Raw genomic sequence first — 26367 nt, 5'->3', positions numbered from 1 at the left:
TGCCCTTTCCTCTCTCAAGCAGCCAGGAATCTGCAAAAACTCCAAGCGCTTCCACACACTCCCAGACCAGTTCTCCCACCAAAATCCTCAGCTGGATCCTCTCCGCTGAAAGCAAATAAAAAACCACTCACCCTTCTGTCTCCTGCTCCTGTTCCTGCTCAGAGCTCAGCTGGGTCTCCTCTGCCTCTGGCCAGGTGTTTCCTTAAATAGAGGCCTCCCCCAGCAGAGTGCTGGCAGCAGCTATTCAAATGCACCCAGGCACTCAATCACATGCAAAACAATGCCCCTTCCTTTTCCTCTCAATTGCAGTCAATCACAGTCAAACAATGCCCTTTCCTCTCTCAAGCAGCCAGGAATCTGCAAAAACTCCAAGCGCTTCCACACACTCCCAGACCAGTTCTCCCACCAAAATCCTCAGCTGGATCCTCTCCGCTGAAAGCAAATAAAAAACCACTCACCCTTCTGTCTCCTGCTCCTGTTCCTGCTCAGAGCTCAGCTGGGTCTCCTCTGCCTCTGGCCAGGTGTTTCCTTAAATAGAGGCCTCCCCCAGCAGAGTGCTGGCAGCAGCTATTCAAATGCACCCAGGCACTCAATCACATGCAAAACAATGCCCCTTCCTTTTCCTCTCAATTGCAGTCAATCACAGTCAAACAATGCCCTTTCCTCTCTCAAGCAGCCAGGAATCTGCAAAAACTCCAAGCGCTTCCACACACTCCCAGACCAGTTCTCCCACCAAAATCCTCAGCTGGATCCTCTCCGCTGAAAGCAAATAAAAAACCACTCACCCTTCTGTCTCCTGCTCCTGTTCCTGCTCAGAGCTCAGCTGGGTCTCCTCTGCCTCTGGCCAGGTGTTTCCTTAAATAGAGGCCTCCCCCAGCAGAGTGCTGGCAGCAGCTATTCAAATGCACCCAGGCACTCAATCACATGCAAAACAATGCCCCTTCCTTTTCCTCTCAATTGCAGTCAATCACAGTCAAACAATGCCCTTTCCTCTCTCAAGCAGCCAGGAATCTGCAAAAACTCCAAGCGCTTCCACACACTCCCAGACCAGTTCTCCCACCAAAATCCTCAGCTGGATCCTCTCCGCTGAAAGCAAATAAAAAACCACTCACCCTTCTGTCTCCTGCTCCTGTTCCTGCTCAGAGCTCAGCTGGGTCTCCTCTGCCTCTGGCCAGGTGTTTCCTTAAATAGAGGCCTCCCCCAGCAGAGTGCTGGCAGCAGCTATTCAAATGCACCCAGGCACTCAATCACATGCAAAACAATGCCCCTTCCTTTTCCTCTCAATTGCAGTCAATCACAGTCAAACAATGCCCTTTCCTCTCTCAAGCAGCCAGGAATCTGCAAAAACTCCAAGCGCTTCCACACACTCCCAGACCAGTTCTCCCACCAAAATCCTCAGCTGGATCCTCTCCGCTGAAAGCAAATAAAAAACCACTCACCCCTCTGTCTCCTGCTCCTGCTCCTGCTCAGAGCTCAGCTGGGTCTCCTCTGCCTCTGGCCAGGTGTTTCCTTAAATAGAGGCCTCCCCCAGCAGAGGGCTGGCAGCAGCTATTCAAATGCACCCAGGCACTCAATCACATGCAAAACAATGCCCCTTCCTTTTCCTCTCAATTGCAGTCAATCACAGTCAAACAATGCCCTTTCCTCTCCCTCTCTCAAGCAGCCAGGAATCTGCAAAAACTCCAAGCGCTTCCCCACACTCCCAGACCAGTTCTCCCACCAAAATCCTCAGCTGAATCCTCTCAGCTGAAAGCAAGTAAAAAACCACTCACCTCTCTGTCTCCTGCTCCTGCTCAGAGCTCAGCTCAGAATGTAAAGACTTGGATTAAAAGGGTCGGGTAGATGGCTAAACTGCTGAAACTGAGTGAGATGGTGAATTTGAGGGCAGAAAACAGAAACCTTGTTTTTATACAGCTTAAGAACATAAGAACATAAGAGATGCCAATGTTGGATCAGGCGAATGGCCCATCTAGTACAACACTCTGTCATACAGTGGCCAAAAATACCAGGTGCCATCAGGAGGTCCACCAGTAAGGCCAGGATACCAGAAACCCTCCCACTGTTGCCCCCCCCCTCGAGCACCAAGAATACAGAGCATCACTTGCCCCAGACTGAGAGTTCTTATCTATAACTTGTGGCTAATAGCCACTGATGGACCTCTACTCCATATGCTTATCTAATCTTGAAGCCATCCATGCTTGTAGCCACCACCACCTCCTGTGGCAGTGAATTCCATGTGTTAATCACTCTTTGGGTGAAGAAGTACTTCCTTTTATCCATTCTAACCCGACCGCTCAGCAATTTCATTGAGTGCCCATGAGTTCTTGTATTGTGAGAAAGGGAGAAAAGTACCTCTTTTCTCTTTTCTTGGTGGAGTCTGAGGGGGGCAGGGTTTGGGGAGCAGAGGTCTCAGCTGAATATAATGGTTGTCAACTTTTCTACCTTAAAGGCAGCAAAAACTGGATCGTGATTGAATGTGTTTAATTGCTATGCTCAGAAGAAAAAAGGTTATAGGTGATTTAATTGACATTTATTACATCCTTTTCTCCATAGTTTTTTTTTTAACCCTTTGGGATTTGTATTATGAGGAGGGTTTTTTTGTATTATGTAAATATTTAAATTTAAAAAGAAAGGGAAAAATTGTACAGTAATGAACAATCAAAGATCAGATTTCATTACTGTGATAAACTTGTGGCATTAATTCCAGGTGGGTAGCTGTGTTCATCCGTAGTAATAGAACAAATGTTCAAGTCCAGTAGCACCTGAAAGACCAACAGCTTTTTCCAGGCTGTAAGCTTTTGTTTATCAAAGCTCACTTCATCACGTACCAGCTTTAGATTTCGGAGCAAGACGACAAACACAGATCTGCCACTAAGGGTCAAATTCAAGGGGACACGGGTCACAGATCACTAAGCATTTTTAAAGGAAAATTTCACATGCGTGCAGCCCCAGGTTGCAGGGAGGTAGGAGGATCGATTCCACCTATTCTTACATATTCTCACTTATTCTTCTGCATATCCATAGGTGCACTTTTGTGTGTGCTTGACTGCACAAACATGTGGGCAATGTTCCCTCTAAGTTGTGGAGTCTTGTGAGCAAAAATTCTACTTTGTGAGCTGCCAGCATTAAAGTTGTGAGTGAGCAATTTGGCTGCTGCATAAACTAGTTTGCTCTGAAGCCCTCCTTCCTGAGCTAAGGCAAAAATGTGTGAGCAGAGGCTAAAAAACTGTGAGCTAGATCACACTAACTCAGCTTAGAGGGAAGAGTGCATTTGGGTGTATTCTCTCACGCAGTACAGTCTTATTAACCTTTGAAGGGAAGAAAAGGGCAGGTACTTATCTCTGGCCTTCCAAGGCTGATAGGAGTGCAAGAGAAAGGAAGCAGTTGTCACAGAAGAAGCCTCTCAGGGGTGGAAGGTTTAAGACCTCTCTCCCCAGGTGGCCTAGATCTGAAACTGGGCCTCATGCAACTAAGATAATTTTTTTAAAAAAATGTTGGAAAGATCCTATTGTAAATCTTCCTGTCTTTCACCTGTAGCTCAGCAGAGTTTCAGCCAACCACTTCTCTCTGGTGAATGTGTATGATACAGCCATTTTCAAGTAGGTATTAACCTGTTGCATTCATACGGTACATTTTTAAATATATTCTTTTAAAAAGTCATGCATATGCAGTTTAAATGATAATATATGAGATGACAACGGTGCAATTACAAGCAGCGTTACACTCTTTTAGGTCCACTGAAGTCTTAGAAGGCTTAGCATAATATAAGTCTGATTAGGACTGCCCTGTAAATCCTATGAAGATACATTCAGGTTAAGCTGAGGAACCTTGTCAGTTTTAAGCAGTTATTTTAAAACTGCCTTGTATGGAAATTAGATACTGATGGCAACTATCTGGATACTCAGCATTAGGGGAGACTTTTTGGGAGACACTTTCATTTCAGCTCCGGGGTGTGCTTCCGCTCCTGACCCAGGGACCGCACCTGTTCTCAAGAAGCGATGGAGTAATGGGATTTTATGCAGATTAATGACAGTGGCTGTAGGAACAGCAGTTTCACCCACCTGACTGCCCTGCTTGCCACTCAGTGAAGGTAGAGTCCTTGCTACAGTGGAAGGGGAGTCAGGCAGAGAACAGACTGGGGGGGGGGGGGGGGGGGGGGCTGAGGGAATGGCTGGCCTCACATAGCAGGGAATGAGATGAGCTGGAATGTGTTACATGAATGTTTCAATGCCCTCAAGCTGTAAACGCATCTGATGCCATCTCTGCTGTTCCGCTAGTGAAGATGCAAATAATTTCAAGACTGTGCTTTTCATCCTGCATGGGGGGGGGGGGGGAAAAAGTGCAACGGGCATGGGGGGGGGGGGGGGGGGGAAACAATGCAAAAACTGATCCAGTTTTTGTTTTGAAAATGGTTAAAAATGATATTTTATGCAATCTGATAGTAGCATGCTAGAACAATGCCGAATTCCTTTCCTTTCAACTATCTACATTGATCAGGATAGCCTTTAAGCTTGATTTTCTACGGTTCTACTGTTTCTTGCCTGCCTTATGTCTAAACAGTTCCTGCTGTAATTGGCTGTCAGCACTTAACATCTAATGATGCTCCATAAACTACTGATCAGCCCAAGATAAATGCCATTTGACCTTTGTTTGTGCTGCTTTGTAAAACAGAACACAAGCTGAAGCCCACTGAGCTTGCTCCTTAATGTGTTCTCCCCCCAAAACCCCGCGTTGAGTCCTTTGCACCTCAGGCAATCCCATCTAAAATGATATTTTTTCACAAAGAGATAATTCCCTCATAGCATCAAAAGATATTGCTTCTTTTTAAAGTTATAGTTACACAGTAGTTCTGTTCAATTACAAAAGCCGTAATGGCCTCAAAAATACTGATGATCCACAGGGTCAGAAAAAATATGTGACAATTTAATACTTCTCAGTACAACACTTTAAAATTACCTTTGACAGAGCGAGGAAAAGGATATAATATTACTGAAATATGGAAACTCTTACATCTCTCATCTTTCATAATTGCATGCACATTTTGCCTCTGAGCTCAGCAGTAACTGGGGCCAGGTTTACCAAACGAAAGCATTTGGGAAGGGTGAGGTCATCAGAAAGTCTGTACATAATGGGAGCTACTGGGCATTTTTCAAAATAAAACAGGAGACTTTACGGTGGCACCTTGTTGTTGTTGTTCAGTCGCACAGTCGAGTCCGACTCTTTGTGACCCCATGGACCAGATCACGCCAGGCCTTCCGGTCTTCCGCCGTCCTCTGAAGTTTGCTCGACTTTATGTTCATTGCATCTATGACACTGTCTAACCATCTCATCCTTTGCCGTCCCCGTCTTCTTTGACCTTCAATCTTTCCCAGCATCAGGGTCTTCTCCAGTGAGGGCTCCCTTCTCATTTGGTGGCCAAAGTAGTTGAGCTTCAGTTTCATTATCTGGCCTTCCAGGGAACAGTCAGGGTTGATTTCTTTTAGGATTGACTGATTTGATCTTCTTTGATCTGGTGGCACCTTTGATTTGATCTGGTGGCACCTTAAAGATAAGCAAAATTTACTCTAGCAAAAGTTTCATTCATTCAGCCAATGCTGGTTCAAAAACAAGAGCTAATAAAAAAAGATACATCTATTCACTCAGAGTGGATGAGGGCCACCCTCAACTTTTGCTAAAGACACAAAGTAGGATTAACATAAAACTGGGTGCAATTTAAACAGATACCATAAGGAATTACAGAAAGATATGCACCTTGAGGGGGGAAGGTTTAGTAATAAATTATAATTCGGAAATTTTGTGTTGTATTCTTCCTTGGAAGTGCATTTGCCTGAGAACAGTATATTTTAGATTAGCGACAGGTGGGAAAAGTCAGAATAATTTAGTGGTCAGAGTGTGTGACTGAGCTGGAAAAAACTGGGTTGAAACTTTAATTCAGCCATGACCTTCACTGGGTGATCTCTCGTCTCTCTCAATATTTATCTAAATAATTGAGCAAAAAACAAGCAAAACTCACCTTTGTTCATTCAATATTTACTTAATATTTCTATTTCTTACCTTTCTTCACTCAGTATCCTGGTAGCTATTTGGGGGTTAAGGTAGAGAAAGCCATGTGTATTATCCTGGCCTTGTTGGAAGAAACAAATTACTTTCTTTTTCAAAAAAAGATTGGAAGTTCAGGATTGTTAGCAAAAACATTTCCTTCAGGATGGCAGTGGCCATATCATTGACTAGACTCACACTAATGGATATACACTACAACAAATAAGGTTTTTGTCTAAACTTGAGGAAGAACTTCCTGATGGCGCGGTGTGCTTGACACTAGACCAGTTCCCCTTGTGAGTTGGTGGATTCTTCATCGTTGGAGGTTTTTAAGTATTGATTGGATACCTATTTGTTGAGGATATTATAGTTGAATTTCCTACATTGGCCAGGGGTTGGAGTAGATGACCTTGGTGGTCCCTTCCAACTCTGAGATTACATCATAAAGGTACATTGGCCACTTATCGGAAGTGACCAGCAGCAGAGTGTGTAAGGAAGGCCCTTTGCCTGCCTACCTGTGCTACCCACCCCTCTTTCAACATTTAGCCACAATGCAAAAGATATGAGCAGGGCCGGCCCGAGGGTTTTTTGCGCCCTAGGCAGGGCTACCTTCTGGGCCCCCCCATGTGCACCCAAGTACATGGTTGCCAACCTCCAGGCGGGGCCTGGAGAGAAGGAAGCCCTCCTCCTCAAGACCGCCCCTCCACCCACCTGGCCGCCTGCCCTGCGCCTCCAGGCAGGGGAGGCCGTGTGCTCCAAGCTGCTAACCCCTGGCTTGCCATGCAGGCGCCCGTGCGGGCCTCTCCCGGCTTTTCCATTTAGTGGAGGGGGGGGAGAAGCAGGGCAGCACGTGGGGGTCATCTGCGAATTGCAGTGCCACCCGAAACCAGCGACCTTCCTTGTGTGTGTGTGTGTGGCCTTCCTCTGGCAGGCGACCAGGCGCTGCCACGCAGGAGAACCTCTCCTGCCTCCCCAGCCATCCTTTTGCCGCTGCCGCCTCCTCCCCCCAGCTGCGGCCACCACCAAAGGGGGGGCGGAGGGCGGAGGCGCCTCCGCTCAAGACGGAGGGGGGCTTTTGGCGGGGGGTGCAGTTTGGCACCCCTGAGGGCCGGTGCGCCCTAGGTGAGCGCCTAGTTCACCTAGCAGGTGAGCCGGCCCTGGATATGGGGAGAGACTATAAGGCAGTAACCATTGGCCCAGTTTCATCAATTTGTGTTTACTATCAGATTGATGGTTTCAATTTATTGTAAGCCACCTTGCACCTTTTCAACTAGAAAGGCTGGGGAAAAATAAACAAGAAAAGTCTCCTAACTAAATAGTTCTGCTTGCTTGAAGAATGGCTGGGTATATTTGAGTGGGTGTTATGCAGCCTGTTCCCTGCCTTTCCCAACATTTCAAGCTTAACAGGGCATCATTTCTGTTTACCTGACAAACATTGCAAATCATTGTCGTGCATGCCACCCAATTTACTTCTGGGTCCCAATAATTTCTTTGCTTGAAAAACATGTTAAAATAGCAATTTATTTCATTCCAAGGAACTCAGGACAGCTAGGTGGGCAGGATCATATCCCATCCTCACAGCAACCCTGTTGTGGGTTAGGCTGAGCATCAGTAACCCATCCAAGGTCACTAGAACCCTTTGAAGCCCAACTGCAGCATTCAGCCCCCCCCGGCTATCATAATACACAGAGAGGACCAGAACACGGCAAAGCAGGAATTACACCATGTTTGTTTTGCAGGGTTGTTACAGTGGTATTAGAGGTCTGAAATTGCTGGTATGCATTCTGATTTGTAAAAGGGCCTGGGTTGTTGTTTTTTTGTCAGATTTACCTATGAAGACCAGAGATTAATTTCTGTTATATACCCCCCCCCCTATTTTAATTGGTATACTTGTACTTTTTAATTGGTTTGTGAGCTGCCTTGAGTCTCTTTGGGAAAAGGTGGGATAGAAATGTTTTTTTTTCCAAATAAATAAATAAAACCCAAATAACCTTTCAGAAGCCAGGTGCCAGAATTTTCGAATTTCCCAAGGAAATTTCTAACGGCTCTTCCGCCCCTTATCAACTGCAGAGCAGAAATTAGTTCTGATGCAGCCTGATAGCAGGTGTGTAGACCAAAACGTTCCTTGGTCCTGCTTGCCATTCCAAAACCCATTCAAACCTGCTGCTGACCAAAAGTCCTAACTCTGGAGTCTCCCTGACAGCTCCGTTGGAGGCCTTCCTCCTCTGCTTGTGAGTCAGGGAAGGGAGCCTCAACGCCTTAGAGAGTGGCTGCTGTGCCACCGTGGGTCAGAGGCCAAGGTTTTACACCTGCAGCTTGTGCAAAGCCCTCTTGACTGTTCTGAGGCTCTTGAGCCTGAATGCAGATGCCCAAAGGACATAGCAGATGCCCAAGGTGAAAAAATGAAGCGTCACTCTGCTGGGGTTCTCTGGTGTCTTCCCCTCCCCTCTCATTTACTTTCCTTCCTGGGTTCTGCTTCTTTTGGAGGCATCTTTAGAATGGGCTGTTTCAAACCAATGGCTTACTCCCCCTCCCCTTTTTCCTATACTCCTCCGACCTATAGGTCTTGAATAGTATTGTATCCCAGCTAAGAATAAAAGGATGAAAGGAAGAATTCAAGCCAGAGAAGACAGGATGTACTATGTTAGAGAAGGTGTCTTGTCACAAGCTGCCTGAACTCACATGGCACAAACAAGGGATTTACCTAAAGGAAGTGTATTTGCTGGCTTAGGATCCATTAAAACGTTAGTGACTAAAATGTCTGGGGGAGGCTCGTTTTGCTGGGGCATAAGTGACTTGATTCATTTCTCTCTAGCCTCCTTATACCATCGACATTCAAATAAAATGCTTCACAGTATGATCCCTCAGCCACAACCGCAATATCTATCTGAAAACAGTATACCTCCGATATGGCCTTCAGAGACCGCAGGCCGTAGCACATTTAATCTTGCGAGCATAATTGCTTGTCTGTATCTTGGAACTGTCAATCTAGCAGTTAGAAAGCAAGAAACTGCAAGTAGATAAATAGGTACCACTTCGGTGGGAAGGAGGTAACAGCGTTCCGTGCGCCTTGGTGTTTAGTCATGCCGGCCACATGACCACGGAAACGTCTTCGGACAGCGCTGGCTCTTCGGCTTTGAAACGGAGATGAGCACCGCAACCCTAGAGTCGGAGTTGACTGGCTTTCGAGCAAGGGAACCTTTACCTTTACTTTATCTTGGAACTGTAAGGCTAAACAAGTATTTTGGGATTGTAAAGAGTGCTGAGGTTCCCATATGGAGAAAAGGACAGACACACCTATCCCAATGGCTTATTCAATAAAGTTCTCCATGCACTTGATGACGTGAGCACTGACTCATGAAAACTCAATATTTGGAATTTAAAAAAAACACCTTTTCAAGGTATACTGGACTTCTGTTTGATTTTGCTGCAAAAGAATAACATGGCTACCCTATGGATTTATTATCAATAAATCTGCTCTTTTCAGAGGAGAAGCTGTGGACCTTCTTTCAGCTACACTGAAAAAAAAAGCTGGAGTTGAGTTTGGAAGCTTTCTTTTATTGAAAGAAAGAGGAGAATTTGAGTAATTTGTCTTCAAAGTATGTTTTATCGATGGGACACAGCTCCCCCCCCCTTTTTTTTTGCCTAAAACTTGCTTTGAATTTATGGCAGAATGGAATTTCATGAAACACAGCCCTCTATAAACAGCCACATAAATATACACATCATGAGATCAGAAATCATTAGGATAAAAAAAATCAGCAACGTGTTACAGCCATTCTTTATTGCCATTTGTTATAAAAAAGACCCCACCCCACCCCAAAGGAAACCTTAATGCATCTCAGGAAACTTATTTGGTTACAAAAACCGAGGGAAATTACTGTGCAATTTCAAGTTGGGGTGGTGAGCATAACTCTCACTGTTCCTTCTTTTTTCAATCAGGAAACTGGATCCAGTTCTTCGCCTCCTTTTTCCACATTAATGTTGTAAAGCACACACTGTCTCATTGTTTCAATATGTCCAGTTCTCCCTTCGGGTGTTGAACATTTGCGGTCTGCTCACTGCAGGAAGATGCTGTAGCCTACGGGGAGATGATGCACAGCACGCTGCAGCAAAGTCCCACCTCTTTCCATCTCATTCCAGAGCGAAATATTTCCAAGGTTCCCCCCCCTCCCCTCTGTTTCTAGCCCCGCCTAAATCCCTCTGGGGAAACCCCTTTGCTGTTGCAACTGACTAGGCGTTTAACGTGTCTTGTTATATGGGAGCCGAGGACTCGCACCTTTTCGGTGCATACCACCCCGTCGACCAAAGTTATGAGGCAGAACAAAAGTGAGGCAATTCCACAAGCCCGGCAGCCCTGCTTTTTCATGACGAGGGGGAGGGGAGGGGAGATCAAGGGGTCTCTGAAGGCTTGGCATCAGGGTGTAATTAACCATGATTGATGGGCCACTGCCTCCGGGTTTCAGGTTAGATAAACAATTCATGCAGTTGGTCAGTTTCACTGTAACTTTTTTTAAGTCCCTCCTCCTCCTGGTTTCCAAAAAACTCCTTTTACAAAGTAGCAGCTGCACCAGCGGCAGCGGCAGCCACAGCAGCACACGCCGATTGTGTATGTGGGGTAAGTCTTTTTGTAAAGAGAAACGAAGGGAGGGGGGGGGGGGGGGGCTGACCGACGCGCGGTCTGTGTAATTGGCATGATAGACTAAAAAAGCGCGCGGGGTTTGTGTGTGGGTCAATGAGGAGGGACGGTGGAGGCGGAATCTTCAGCATGTGCCCGACTTGCTATGACAGGCACCAGAATAAAGATCAGTGCCAGAAACCAAAGTTATAGTGGCTCCAACTCGCCCCGGTGTCCCCCCCCCCCTTTCTTCAAAGCTTTAACCACAAGTCTTTCCCCTTCAAGGCAGTTCAGGTCTCTTGGTTTGATCATGTCGATTTTCTTCTGTAGAAATCCTGATTTCTTGGTTTTTCTCCATTTGATGGAATGAATAGAATGAAGGCCTTGGGTATCTTGGGAGAGACAAAAACAAACAAACAACAGTCTGTGGTCACTGTCTGGTGAGAAATGCTGCTTTTCTAGTGCTAATCTTTTAGCAAGAAGCCAACACAGAAGGGCTCCAAACTCCAGAAGTTAAGGATCTCCGCCTCAAAGCATTTGGTAGAGCTAAAGTAATACAAATGATGGAACCTGTATAATATATATATATATATGTTAAGCTGCAGTCACACACACTAAATAATCCACTTTCAGTACACTTTCCAACTGGATTGCAAGTGGGTTATTTAGTGTGTGTGACCGCAGCAATATATTCCATTATAGTGCTTTATGGGGCTGGTGGGGATAGAAAAGAAAGAGGAGAGTTGCCTTAATGATTTGTTTCCTTTTGTACCCCACCTTTCTCCCTGATGGGGACTCAACACAGTTTACATTATTCCCCTGTTCTCTGTTTTATCCTCACCACAACCCAGTGAGGCAGAAGGGAGCCTGTGACTGGCCCAGGGTCACCCAGCAAGCAAGCTTCCCTGGCAGAGGGGGGGGGGGGATTTGAACCTGCATCTTCCAGATCGTACTCTGACACTCTCACCAGTATACTATATCTCACTGGTTTTGAGACCCTTGTTGGGAAATATGTGGAATGTAGATTTAAAAAACAATAAATATACCCTACCATTGGACGGTTAAGGGACAGGTGGAGGTTTCTTGTGGCGTAGTGGTTAGAGTGTCATATTAGGTCCTGTGAGATCTGGGTTCAAATTCCTACCCAGCTAGGAAGTGCAATGTGTGATCTGTACCAGATCTGCTCCAAAGAACAGATCTGTTCCAAAGAGCCCAGGGTGGCCAACAGGATACCCCTTGCTTCTACTCTATTCTTGTAAACATCCTGTGGGGTACATTTGATGGTGCAGGACTGACTGGTCCAAGGTCAGCCAGTGATCCTCAAGGCCAAGCAGTGGTTTGAATTCCCAGTCTTAATCCAGCACTCTAAGCAGTACACCATACTAGCCCTCATGTTACATATTAGGTAATGTGTATTGCAAGCCATCAGGGTGAAAATGAACTGGACAGATCAAAAGGAGAGTCTGAATCTCTACAGGTGCCTAAACTATCCTTGAGGTAAGCTCTACCCTTTGGTTAGCTTTGACATCAGCATACTATCACATATCATGTGTCCATAGGTGGTAAAACAGGTGATCAAATGGCTCCGTAAAGTGTTTCTAGTCCCTGCGATCTTAGCAAGGCAAAGTGAACGGTGGGGGAAAGTAGACTTAATAAAGGGGTATAGCAGAATAGAAAGGGAAGGAAATAAACAGGAGTTGGTATTCCATGGTTATCCCTTATAAATGTGTGACTTAATATGTAGCTCAAAATTCAGACATCGGAATTCTTCACTTTTCGTTTTCTTAAATGGTAACTTTCCTATCTATGAAGAGACCTTGACTTTTATTATGATCCTTTCTTGATATAATACCAAGACTGTTAGTGCTTTGCAGAATATACAAAGTTTCCTGTCCCAAAGATCTGAGTCAAAGAAGACAATTAAAGGGAGGGGGAAGTATAAACAGGGGAAGAATGTATTTATCCCCATCCTGTGTATTTAGGCTTTGTTGTTCCTGCTGGGTAGGAACTAAGGGATTGTGCCAATGGCTTCATTTCTGTGGGCAATGCCTGGTAAAATGCCTGAATCCAAAGACAAGGCTCAGCAACACCACCACTGGCCAGGTGTGAGGTTTCATTGCCTTCCCAATAGACATGCTTGAACAACCACCGTTTGACTCATATCCTGATTGCTTGTTGTAAACTGGGAGCTGATGGTTCAACAAGCTGTTCAAATATATCCAATTGAATTTGGAATAGTTGGCTTGCATGCTTATGACTATTTCCTCACCTGATTACACTTTTTTTTACTGTTGCCCCTCTACCCTTGTCTCCCTTTTACACTGCTTCCACCTCTGATTATTAGAAGAACATATAGTAAAATGGGGTGGGGGGAATCCAGTTATAACTTTTAAAGTTTAGTACATATTATCTTTATATACCTTGTTTGGGTTGGATCCCGCACAGCATTTCTGTGGGCTCAGACCTCTCCCGCCCCATCAGGATTTCTGTGGGCATTTTGGAGTGCTGCAGGAGAGAGGAGCCAAGAAATCACACTCCACAGGCTGAAGCCCGTATCCATGGAAGCTCTTTGCTGGGTCCAACTCAGTGTTGGTTCATGCACCCAATTAAACATGTGGTCAGTTCCTGTACTCTCTTCCTAAATGGATGCCACTGACAGCACCGGTGGAAAATGCAGATCATGCAATCTAGCTGATGTCAGGTTTTTGAAGGATGCATCCAACCGTGTAGGTGCTCTATGCCTTATCCAAGTCAGTCGATTTGATGACCTGAATGTGAGGTGATTTAGTTCTTTAACTGGGCAGAAGCAGCTTTTAGCTGCACTGATCAGGTGGCTACAATGCCGGCTCAAGACAAGGCAGTATTGAGGCTATCTGATCGGGTGCCCACCTTGTATCTGATCAAGGGATTTTGAACCAGGTATGTTCACTTGGCAAGGATTAAATGAAGAAGTTCTCAGCATGCCTACCCACCTAGCGACAAAGGTACATGTTTGTTTAAATCACATTAAATGTATAGGTGGCAGAACTAAGCTTTCATTAGTGCAAGATTCTGATTTTTGTTTTAAAAAATCATAAAGCGCACAATTCCAGTGGTAGACACCATGGAGGAGCCATGACCCTACCATAAACTATAGTGGGCCCAGCAGCCCAGGTGGCAGATTGTGCAGAAAATCTGGGCAAGTGGCATGCACAGATCCATGCCTTCAGCAGAGAAATAGTAAATAAATAAAAATATTACAAAAGTTAAGCTTCTGGTCTATCAAACCCAGTATTGTCTAGTTGCCTCCAGTGTTCCCTCTAAGCTGAGTTAGTGTGAGCTAGCTCACAGTTTTTTAGCCTCTGACTCACACATTTTCCTCCTAGCTCAGGAAGGATGGCTCCAGAACAAACTAAATTTATGCAGTAGCCAAATTGCTCGCTCACAACTTTAATGCCCAGTAGCTCACAAAGTAGATTTTTTGCTCACAAGACTCCACAGCTTAGAGGGAGCGTTGGTTACCTCTCTTCACTGACTAATTCCCCCTTTTGTTCCTTATCAAAAATGACGGGCAGCAGCAAATTCTTTTAAGACTAGAAATGCCACGGCTTGAACCTGGAACCTCCAGATTATACTGTGTGTCCGTGTGATTGCTGTAGGATATACACAGCTGTACAGTCACCTACGTTAGGCTAGCAGTTGGAGTATTTCAGTGGCAAATGTGGCACTGCTCTTTCTTCTGAAAAACGTGCTGATTCTAGGGGAGGAGAATAGGACAAGATACTTAGAGGTACAGGAGGAAAATAAACTAGCCAACTACACTGAGAGACTGAGCTGCAAATCAGGTTTGGATCTTGTCTCTGCTCTGAACTCACTAGGTGGTCTTTTACCGCTACTTTTCTGTCCAGCCGCAATCCGCATAATGGGGATAATAAAAGTGACCTCTATTATAGGATTGCTGAAAAGGTTGCAAGGAGATAATGTAAGTGAAGTGCTTTGAACCTTTGAAAGTGCTATACAAATGCTAAGTATTACTGTTATAGAAGAGTAGGCCATCACATGGCTAAAAAGAAGGCCTATTCTTTCTCACTCTGACAATCCTCTACTCTTTGTCTTATCTCTCCTTCATTGTCACCAAAGTATTCCTCTAACTGGAATTCCTTTCCATGGCTGTATCTGAGAGCAGAGGGAACACAGGGCCACAGAGCCATCTGCAACAAGCACTTTTGATCTTTATCAGTGGCCCTTTGATACCACTGGCCTTCCTCTCAGGGCCAATCACATTTGTTTTTCACAAGTGGTGCAAAAGCCTTACATTTCTAGCTAGCATACTCAGGGCAGGGGCTGCGGCTCAGTAGCAGAGCACCTGCTTTGCATGAAGAAAGTCCCAGGTTCAACCCCCCCAGCACCTCCATTTAAAAGTATCTGGTAGCTTTATTTGGGTTTTTTTTCCTATCAAGTCATAGCCATCTTATGGTGAGCTCCCCCCCCCCCTTAGGGTTTTCAAGGCAAGAGATGTTCAGAGGTTGCCATTGCCTTCCTCCACATAACAACCCCGGTGTTCCTTGGCAGTCTCCCATCCAAGTGCTAACTGTGGCCAGCCCTGCTTATCTTTCCAGCTCTGATGAGCTTGGACCTACCTGGGCTATTCAAGTTGGTGGTAGGTGATGTGACAGAGCTGTGCGTGAGATGCTGGGTCTGACTCAGTATAAGACAGCTTCTTATGTGTGTTCATCTTATGGTTAACTGTCCCTGCATTTAAGCTTTCAGCTTAGGTCCTGGCTGTATAACTTCCAACAGCCTATGACTGAATGCTTCCCCCTCCCCTAACAAAATCCTTCTACATTAACAAAAACTGGGTGTCAAGGAGAATAAGGCTGCAGTCCTTTCCTAGAAGTAAGCTCCACTGATTAAAATGGGAGTTCTGAATAGGATTGCTCTCCATTAGTCAGGAACTTTTCTTTGTAACATCAAGTTTCCTGTATAAAAGTAAATGTTTGTGCGGCTAAGCCTCCAATCATGGGTGTCCACTCCAAGCAAGCTGAAGTGGTATTTGTTTATTTAGAGAAGTTATATCTCCTTTCACTGCAGTCCTCAAAAAAATGGGTTGTGGGGGTGCCCCAGTACGGGACATCCTTTAAAATAAGTTGCATTTGGGGTATCCCCACTGAAGTGTCTGCACTGTTGGGTTTTGCTTTGCTGGACAGTTCCCCAGTAAAGAAAGGAAGGGTACTTTTGTGTTACGTGGATGACAATAATGTCGGGGAACATGATTCCTCAGTAACTTTTAACTGACCTCGCAAATGGGATTGATTGTAACCTCCTTGATACCATTAGGAGACTACAGCTAGGTCATATATGTGACCAAAATATTTGATCGTGTTGTTACTGTTTGTCTGTAGGACAGCAAAAGGGAACTGTGCCAGATGATGTGCCTTCAGTTTGGTTACCGGTAATTTAGTCATAAAATGAATCTTCTGCACCACTCTCAGTGCAGAAGATGCTGCAAACTCGTGGGCCGAGTGTGCTCAGACTCCTCCAACAACCCACTGTGCATTCCAGTGCAGTGGTCCTGTGAGAGGCAGCTGCAGAAAGGATCATGCGTACCTCTGTAAGGAGAAGAAATGAGGTCAGGATGTGAGCAGATCTTTTTCCCCCAAAATATAAGCAGATTTTCATCTGCCTTTGCAGCCATGCATCCATCCTTGCCTCTTCTATTTCTGTTAGGAAGAAAGATCCTGGAATTGGACCTTTTATCATACCACAGTCCAGGTCTTGCCCCCAGAAATGGTTTAAATTAGGGTTCATTAAGTCGTGGCTGAACTGTTCAGATGCCCAGCCCTTTAGTGCCACTCATGCCATGGAAGCTTGTCCAGCCTAACCAACCTCACAGGGTTGTTGTGAGGATAAAATGGAGGAGAGGGAAATGAAGTAAGCCACTTTGGGTCCACCTTGGGGGAAAGTGGCAGGGTATAAATGAATAAAATAAATACATTTGTACAATCCTGCTATTTCTCTGGGCGCAGCTTTTGGCAGGACTGCTTTTCCTTGCCTGCATAGAAATCTACCAAGAGTTGCTGACCATCCCCACTTACCTACCCATACGGGTCAATATAAAGGTTCAAGTGTGGATGCCCATTAGAAAGAGAGTTCCCTCCCCCAGCCTCCTGAGTCTGTTCTTCCATGAGTGGCTGGCTTGAGTACATCAACCCCATTGGAAGATGCCTCAGGATGCTCATCATGCTGTAATAGAGTTCTAGTACATAACCTGTAGGAGTTGCAGTGGCTCAAGTGGTTAAGACGCTGAACTGCAGGCTGTGGAAGGTCAGTAGTTCAGCAGTTCGAGACCTGGGTGCCGCATGACGGAGTGAGCTCCCATCTCTAGTTCCAGCTCCTGCCAACCTAGCAGTTCGAAAGCAAGAAATTGCAAGTAGATAGATAGGTACCACTTCGGTGGGAAGGTAACAGCGTTCCATGCGCCTTGGTGTTTAGTCATGCTGGCCACATGATCACGGAAACATCTTCGGACAGCGCTGGCTCTTCGGCTTTGAAACGGAGATGAGCACCGCAACCCTAGAGTCGGATTCGACTGGCTTTCGAGCAAGGGAACCTTTACCTTTACATAACCTTTGCCCTGGCTCAGGCTAGCCCAGTGTCATCAGATCTGGGAAGCTAAGCAGCGCTGGCCTTGGATGGGAGACCACCGAGGAAATCCAGGGTTGCTACATAGCGGCATGACACGGCAAACCACCTCTGGACGTCTCATGCCTTGAAAACACCACAGGGTCAGCATAAGTCAGCTGTGACTTGATGGCACTTTCCACCACCATATAACCTGCATTAATCCTGTCAAACTCCCATGTTATGGCCTAACCAATCCAGTTACCCAACTCCTCCTAAGCAATGTGAATCAGGAAAAAAGGGTCCTTCTCTGAGCCAATTATTGATGGACCCAAAATATTCCTGTTTGGCCCTGAAGTGAATAATCCCATAATGCTGTTCGGAAAGGTGGGCGGGGTACAAAGCTTTGTGGCAAATGGGATGGGCTAGTAATTTCCTGTATCCTTCACAATTGGCCAAGCTGCTTACTTTCACTCCCTGCACCTTCCCATTTTATTTCTTTAGAGGGGCTGTACCCAACTCATCTCCTGCTACAAGGAGTGCAGAAAATAGGTTGGAATACTTTGGCAGAGCACGTGAAGAAGATTTCTAGCTTATAGCAATCCAGGGAATTCTGCAAAGCAGAACAAGTTGAACAAGTCTTTGACGTTGTTCAAGAGTTGATTCCCAGCATGATCTAGTGATTCATCTGGTTGGCAGGACAGGTGCCCTCTTGTTTTCATCTGGATGGACTGTACTAAGTTTGGAGAGAAGCAGGACAGGAATATCTTAAACAGATCGGGATAAGTTTCAATGTTATAACATATGTTCATATATGTGAAGTGACATCAGAGTCCTTTTCACATATCCCCCTCACTTTACATTTGGACCAAATTCACCCCTTTTCTACTTAGTGTTTATGTAGCATTTTCCCTAACTGTTCAAAAATGTTTCCCATATTATATTGTTAATTGTTATAGTGAACAAATATGGTAGCCATTATTATCATCTGCAGTGGAAATGTTGAGGCTTATGGTTCATGGCTGATTTGAATCTTGGACTGAGGACTTCTAGCTCATAGAACATGCTCTAACCTTCTAGAATCACTGCAGGTATCTGCAGAATGGCATCATACAAATGGTATACTATGTAGGGCTTGTTTCCATAACATTCCATTTGGCACTAAGCACTTATGTGAATCTGGCATTGTCCGTTCAGTGCTGTACTTTTTACCTTATTCAGCTTCAGCCCTGACTATTCTGACTATTCTGAGTTGTCATCAGACTTCTTGGAACAGACGCGAGACAACAAAATTGGGTAAATTGCAGGTTACAACTTTAATTAAAAGTCTAAACTGCAGTTAATAGCTTCTCATCCTTCAATGTGGGCAGCCACAGAGAGCTCTTTAAGTCTCAAGCAACTGCTTCCCTTAGTTTTACAAAAATACCCTTGCTCCCAGTAATAGAAGAGAGAGCTGCAAGAGGCTAGTTTAGGTGAATCTCCCTCCTTCACTTATCAGTTGGGGACTCTTCTGTACTGAACTAGTCATTGTCACATAATGAACACTATGGGGTAGTAAAATGCCAAGAAAAGGTAACCGCCCTTAATGCCACGTTGTGGAGCAGGGGGAAAAAGCTCTAGTTCCATCCACTGGGAAGTTCAAGTTGAGAACCCCAAAATTCCTACTTGGCTCCATCCAGGAAGGAGCTACTCCTGTGCTGTAAACATTGCATGGGTGGGAGAGTTTCTGCTGCCAATCTAAGATGCCAAAGAGGTGGGCCCATACTACCCTTACCAGGCAATGAGTAGGATTGCCAGCTCTGGGTGGGGAAATACCTGAAGATTTTAAGGGTGGAGGCTGGGGAAGAGGGGTTTGAGGAGGGGAGGGACCTCAGCAGGGTATGATGCCAAAGAGTCTACCCTTCAAAGCATCCATTTTCTCCAGGAGAACTGATCTTTGATGTCTGGAGATTTGCTGGGTCAGTATGATTGGGTCAATATGTTTTCAAGTCGGGAAAAAGAGATTGAGTTTCTAGACACTCTCAATGACTGTGCTATGGAGCAGATGGACACAGAATTTACCAGGGGAGAGGCGATCCTGGATTTGGTCCTAAGTAATGCCCAAGACCTGGACTGATTCCGCAAAAGCAGTTGTTGCGCCCTTGGTCTCCTGTTTTCCCCAGTTGTACTGCTCAAATTCCCACAATCTGCTGCATGGCCGCATTTTGACCCACATCTCCCCCCGATTTCCCCCATGTCTTCTTGATCCTCATTTTTACACTTATGTCCAGAGCAAATACAGCCATTTGTCCCAAATTTAGATGGAGAACTAGCTGGTGGGGTCGTTGAAGACTTCTGATGAGGTAATCCAGTTAATTCATTCAGAGGGTGCTCTATTAAGAGGTTGCTATGAGAACCATTTTTGGTGTTTTGAAGATGATTGGAGCTCTAGGGCAATATATTTTGGATGCTCCTCCCTTGTAATTGTCGTTCAGCATCCACTGAAGAGCTTGGTTCTAAGAGGTCTGCTGTAACACTCAGGTTTTTACGAGCTTTGGACCTCTCAACTGGCTGTGTCTCCAAATCTTTAATCTCACTCAGTTTATGGCACATAAAATCCAGTCTATCAATAATTGATTGTTGCTCATTGCAAGGGAGATTCCCAAAAGAGTTGAAAAGATCATCCTCAAGAGGATTTGCCAAGTACTTATGTGTCAGTTGTCTTTTTGGGTTCAAAGGATCAGGTTTGTTCATTGGTCAGCTTGTACATGATGATGTTCTGAAGGGGTTTGTGTGCTCTCCATGGGTTCCCCCAGGTCATCCCATGAAATTAAGTTCATTTGGGGTGTTTGATGTGTCTCTGTTACCATTGGTGACCCCTCTTGTAATGGTGAGTTCATGTCAGCACCAGAGGATTTCTCATAGCATAAGGGTAATGTAATAGCATTTTGGAACACCCGTGTTGGAAAGACACCTGTGGCTTCTTTTCATGAATCAGAGAAGGTATTCTGGCAGACGCAAAGAAGAGTACAACTTTTTTTGAGACTGATTTGGGGGATTAAGAGTCTTGGCCTCCGCCAGGTCAAATTCTGAGTATTTTATTCTAAGTAGGTCGGCCAAATGACGTTTGGGACGCTGGTCTCCTTTCCAGTTTGGATCAAGAAAATGTGGAGGAAATTGGGGGGAGATGCAGGTCAAAATGTGAATAGTGGGAAATTGAGCAGTACAACCGGGGGAAATGGGAGATTGAGGACGGAACCACTGCTTTTGCGGACTTGGTCCTGGTGAGAGATGTAAAAGTGATTGCACCACTTGGTAGCAGTGACCATAATGTTATTGAGCTCAACATTTGTATAAATAGGGAGTTGCCCCCAAAAAACGACACAACCACTTTTAACTTTATAAGGGGTGACTTCTCTGAAATGACAGGACATGTGAAGAGGAAACTGAAAGGAAAAGTAAAAAGGGTCAAAATCATTGGGGAATAGGGTTGCCAAGTCAAATCACCCCTCGGAGCGGGGGAGCCTCTTCGGGGCCCGGGAGTTTGTCTCAGGTGCGCACACACGAGCGCCGATGGCACGTCACAGGAAGTGACGTGCTGCGTACTCACATTGGGGGTGTGGCCCACATCGTCGAGGGGGAAACCATATGGTTTTCCCTCTGACGATGTGGGCCACGCCCCCAACATGAGCGACGTGGCTGCGGCAGAAATCGGGCCTCCGAAGCAGGGGATTCCCCGCCCCCCGGCCCCATTTGGCAACCCTATTGGGGAAGCTAGGAGACTATTTAAAACTACAATCCTAGAAGCTCAGATAAAATATATACTGTAGGTGAGGAAAGGCCCAAATAGTACAGAAAAAGGCCTGCATGGTTAACAAACAACATAATGGAAGCTGTAAAAAGTAAGAAGGATTCCTTTAAGTGGTGGAAAGCTAGTCTCAGTGAGGTTGATAAAAGGGAACATAGGCTGTGGCAACTAAAATGCAAGTTTGTGATCAGGCAGGCAAAAATATGAGGAGCATATTGCAAAAAACATAAAGACCAACAATAAAACTTTCTTCAAATACATTAGAAGCAGGAAACCAGCCAAGGAGGCATTGGGGCCCTTGGATGACCAAGTGGTAAAAGGATTACTGAAAGATAACAGGGAAATGGCTGAGAAGCTGAATGCATTTTTTGCCTTTGTCTTCACTGTGGAAGATGAGAAGTGCTTGCCCACTCCAGAACCACTGATTTCAGGAGGGATGTTGAAAGATCTGAGTTAGATTGATGTGATGAGAGAGGAGGTCCTATGACTGATAGACAACTTAAAAATGGATAAATCGCTGGGCCTGGATGGCATGCATTCCAGAGTTCTGAAAGAACTCAAATGTGAAGTTATGGCTCTCCTGACAAAAATATGTAATCTTTTATTAAAATCTGCCTCCATTCCTGAGAACTGGAAGGTAGCTAGTGTCCCCTCCAACTTTAAAAAGAGTTCCAGAGGAGATCTGGGAAATTACAGGCCGGTCAGTCTGACGTCAATACCAGGGAAGATGGTGGAAACCATTATTAAGGAGAGAATTAGTAGGCACATGGATGAACAGAAACTATTGAGGCAGACTCAGCATGGGTTCTGTAAAGGAAGATCTTGTCTCACTATCCTGTTAGTGTTCTTTGAGGGGGTGAACAAACATGTGGACAAGGGGGATCGAATAGATGTTGTTTACCTTGACTTCCAGAAAGCTTTTGATAAAGTTCCTCATCAAAGGCTCCTAAGTAAGCTCAATAGTCATGGGATAAAAAGACAAGTCCACTTGTGGATCAAAAATTCGCTAATCAATAGAAAACAGAGTGTGTATAAGTGGACAGCTTTCACTGTGGAGGGTGGTAAGCAGTGGGGTACCACAGGGCTTAGTACTGGGTCTGATGCTTTTCAATTTGTTCATTAATGATTTGGAGTTAGGCTAAATTTGCAGATGACATGGTATTGTTCAGGGTGGTGAGAACCAGAGAGGATTGTGAGGCACTACAAAGGGATTTGTCAAGGATGGGCAAGTGGGCATCAACGTAGCAAATGGGGTTCAATGTGGCCAAGTGCAAAGTGATGCACATTGGAACCAAAACCCCTAACTATAAATACACATTCATGGGGTCTGAACTGGCGGAGACTGACCAAGAGAGAGATCTTGGAATCGTAGTAGATAATTCAATGAAAATGTCTAGACAGTGTGTAACTGCAATAAGAAAGGCCAACACTATGCTGGGGATTATTGGGAAGGGAACTGAAAACAAATCAGCCAGTTTCATAATGCCCCTGTATAGACCGATGGTGTGACCTCATTTGGAATACTGTATGCAATTCTGGTCATCACATCTCAGAAAGAATATTATAGCATTGGAAAAAGTGCAGAAAAGGGCAACTAGAATGATAAAAAGGGTTGGAAGACTTTCCCTATGAAGAAAGGTTAAAGCGCTTGGGGCTCTTTAGCTTGGAGAAACAACAACTGAGGGGTGACAAGATCATGGTTTAAAATATTATGCATGGGACAGAGCAAGCAGAGAAAGAAGTACTTTTCTCCCTTTCTCACAATACAAGAACTCATGGGCACTCAATGAAATTGCTGAGCAGTTGGGTTAGAATGGATAAAGGAAGTACTTCTTCACCCAAAGAGTGATTAACACATGGAATTCACTGCCACAGGAAGTAGTGGCAGCTGCAAGTATGGACGGCTTCAAGAGGGAATTGGATAAACATACGGAGCAGAGGTCCATCGGTGGCTATTAGCCACAAGGTATAGATGGGAACTCTTGGTCTGGCACAAGTGATACTTTGTATTCTTGGTGCTTGGGGATGGAACAGTGGGAGGGCTTCTAGTGTCCTGGCCCCACTGGTGGACCACCTGGTATTTTTGGCCACTGTGTGACAGAGTGTTGGACTGGATGGGCCATTGGCCCGATCCAACATTGGCTTCTCTTATGTTCTTATGCTGTAATAGTGGGTGATCTCCAGGCCTCACCTGGAGATTGGCAACCCAATCAATGGGGCTGCCTGACCTCGGTGCCTCTAATGTTGCCAGCTCTGCATTGGGAATGGAGCCTGGAGAGGGTAGGGTTTGACGAGGGGAGTGACCTGAACAAGGTATAATGCCTTAGTGTCCACCCTCCAAAGTGGCCATTTTCTCCAGACCCATCCAAGATGCTGAAGTCACTTCTTATCCACACGAGATAGACTGACAAATGTGATTATGAAGAGTGACATTCAAGAGCTTTGAAAATCGGTATCTCTCACTTTTTTGAGAGAGGATTTGAGCCTCACTCAGGCTCACGCAATCAGCCACCAACTCCCCTTGCCAAAATGGGTACTTGATATTTCAGGCTGGTGAGCAACTGTGTAACATCTAATTATTCTTTTTACCTTGTAGAAACAGGGGCACTTATACCCATGCCAAAGAGCTGATAAATTGGGACTACGGTTGTTAATTACAGTGAAAGAAAATTAACATTTTAATGGGGGAACTGAACAGTTTATTCATTCACTCTTCACACTGATATCCCATCCTTTGTGCAAGTAGCTCAGGATGGTGAATATGGATGGGTACAGTTGTCGTTATAACCTATAGGAGAACTTGGACAAAAGGGTTGAATGTCTGGTTGAGTTTGCAGGGCTGCTTGTAAATTATGTCTGTTCTTTATATTCCTAAGGACATTTAATATGGAAATAAGTGGTGCATGATAAATATGGAACATCTTCTATGTTACAATTTGAAAAGAAATGTGTTTTTAATACATGGCAGAAAATAACATTACATTTGCAAATGTATAGTTAAGTGATTAAAAGTGACAGCACTTCATTTAGATTTGTTTTTAAAAGACTCCGTACTGGAATACTTTAAGAATCTTGTCTATTTGCAGAAGCTTTTCAAATGACTGCACTTTAATATATCTGGGATTTTAGGTATAAAGTTTACTTTCTCGTTCTCCTAGATGTAATACACCATTCCAGCTTAGTTGTGTAACTTCCTCTGAAATCCATAGGGATTTATTTTTTTTGCATGTGGAAGGGATTTTATATTTGATACCAAAAAGCCATTCTTCCTTAATGTTCTTTATCTGTTCTTTATTTTTTATGTCTTTGGTCTAATATAAGCACAACAAAATGCAGTGCGGGGCAGGGTTGCTGCTGCCGCTGCCGCCGATCAATGTATCAGCTATTTGATGTGTTAAGGTTTTATTGCGAGATAGCAGTGTGTGCCTATCTAATCTCAAAAGTATTTTTGCTAGGTCCTTCTATGCAAATCCTTGTACAGACTCCCCTTCCCCTCCTGCCATGCTCCATACCCTCAACTGGTTATCAGGCAAGGCAGACATGGTGTCTCTGCCCTTGTTGCCAGGCACGGGACCCTTTTAAGCTATCAACAGTGCAAATGATTGTTTCTACCTCATAAAGATCAGGCTTCCAGTTTGATTTAGATGATTTAAAGAGAGATGTGCGTCTAATGTAGGAATGCCTGCCTCCAGGTGGGACCTGGGGATTCCCCAGAATTACAGCTCATCTCCAGACTAGAGAGATCAGTTTCCCTGGAGAATATGGATGCTTTGGAGGGTGGACTCTGTGGCATTATACCCCACTGAGGTCCCAGAGTCCATTCCCAAATCTCCAAAAGTTTCTCAGCCTGGATCTCACAACCTTACTTCCCCATCCCTTGCCAGTGACTGGGGGGTCCTGGCAACACACATCTAATGTGTATGTAAAGTGCTGTCAAGTCATAAGCGACTTATGACAACCCCTGCAAGTGAGAAGCAGAGGTGGTTTGCCACTGCCTACTTCTGCAGAGTCTTCCTTGGTGGTCTCCCTTCCAAGAACCAACCCTGCTTAGCTTCCAAGATCTAATGAAATTGGGCTAAATTGGGCTGCCTTCCCTCCCTGTGTGTCTACACCTGAAATTCTTGTGCGTCCCCATATACTAGTTGGGGACAGCTCAGTGGCAGTATCTCTTTGCCTAAGTGGGGCCGAATATCTTATTTTCTGAAGTAAGAGGAACAGACCTTTGTGGGGAGGGTAATGGAACATGTTGGAATGCCCATCTGTGTAAATACTTGCTGGATAACTCTATCTGTTGCAGTATATCTGACACCAATTAGTAAAAGCCAGACCTTCCGATGGAGTAAACTGTGATAACTTTTTGTGGCTTTTTTTCAAAGTTCACATTCTTGAACACAAAGCATTCTCACAAAGCATTCTCACAAAGCCAGTTTGGTGTAGTGGTTAAGTGTGCAGACTCTAATCTGGGAGAACCGGGTTTGATTCCCCACTCCTCCATTCACAGGTGCTGGATAACCTTGGGCAAGCCATACTTCTGTCAGAGGTGTTCTTGAAAAGAGCAGTTTCTGTCAGAGCTCTCTCAGCCCCACCTACCTCACAGGGTGTCTGTTGTGGGGAGGGGAAGGGAAATGAGTTTTTAGACTGCCCTGAGATGCTGAGTGAAGGGCAGGGTATAAATCCAATCTCCTCCTCCTCCTCCTCCTCCTCTTCTTCTTCCAACCTTCATTGTGAAAACATGCATTCCTTATTAAAATGATTTTTTTGTGTATCATTCACCAATTATCACTGTGTGTGAAATGAAGGAGCAACCACAGCCAGCATTTCTTGCTATTGAATGTTATATTAGAGCTGGGATACTGTTCTCACTGTTAGCATCAAAGAGAGAAAATCAAATTTTAAAGGTTTAATTTGAACATTTTGTGTGTTTTCCTATTCTTTACCACTTCCCCTTTAAAACAAAGGATGGTCTTTATTTTTTCTTCTTACCCAACTTATAAAATATGCCTATTTCCATTCAGGCTACTAATTTTTTGTGAAGGCTGGAACAATTGTGTGGTAAAATGAAACAATTCACCCAGGACTGAGAAGTTATGGAAAGTTCACCTTGTAACTATATTTGCTTTGGCAGTAAAATATCTTCTGTTGGCACATTTGAAAAAAATTGTCTTGCAGACAATCTTTTGTAAAAAGTGAGAAATTATCACAAGATTACTGGGGCCTAAACAAGATTTTATCAGCAGACCCTCCAACATTTCAAATGTTTAAAAAATTATGCCAACAGCGCCTCCCAATTCTCCATCAGTGAAGATCTTAATCAGCCTTCTCT

The 26367-nt window shown here is 44.7% G+C and overlaps 1 protein-coding gene across 1 annotated transcript in view; it reads left to right on the top strand.

The window, feature by feature from the left end:
• Positions 1-10601: 10601 nt before the first annotated feature.
• FBLN2 (fibulin 2) overlaps positions 10602-26367 on the top strand; it is a 225170-nt gene continuing 209404 nt past the window's right edge. Inside the window, exon 1 of the mRNA XM_015428721.1 lies at positions 10602-10657. The gene's annotated coding sequence lies outside the window, so the exon portion shown is untranslated. The remainder of the gene's footprint in view (positions 10658-26367) is intronic.

The sequence above is a fragment of the Gekko japonicus genome, unplaced genomic scaffold (genome assembly GCF_001447785.1).
Source record: "Gekko japonicus isolate JY-2015 unplaced genomic scaffold, Gekko_japonicus_V1.1 scaffold695, whole genome shotgun sequence".
Classification (NCBI taxonomy): Eukaryota; Metazoa; Chordata; class Lepidosauria; order Squamata; family Gekkonidae; genus Gekko; species Gekko japonicus.
The sequence above is the reverse complement of the archived record's forward strand: the minus strand, read 5'-3'. Positions and strand labels throughout refer to the sequence as shown.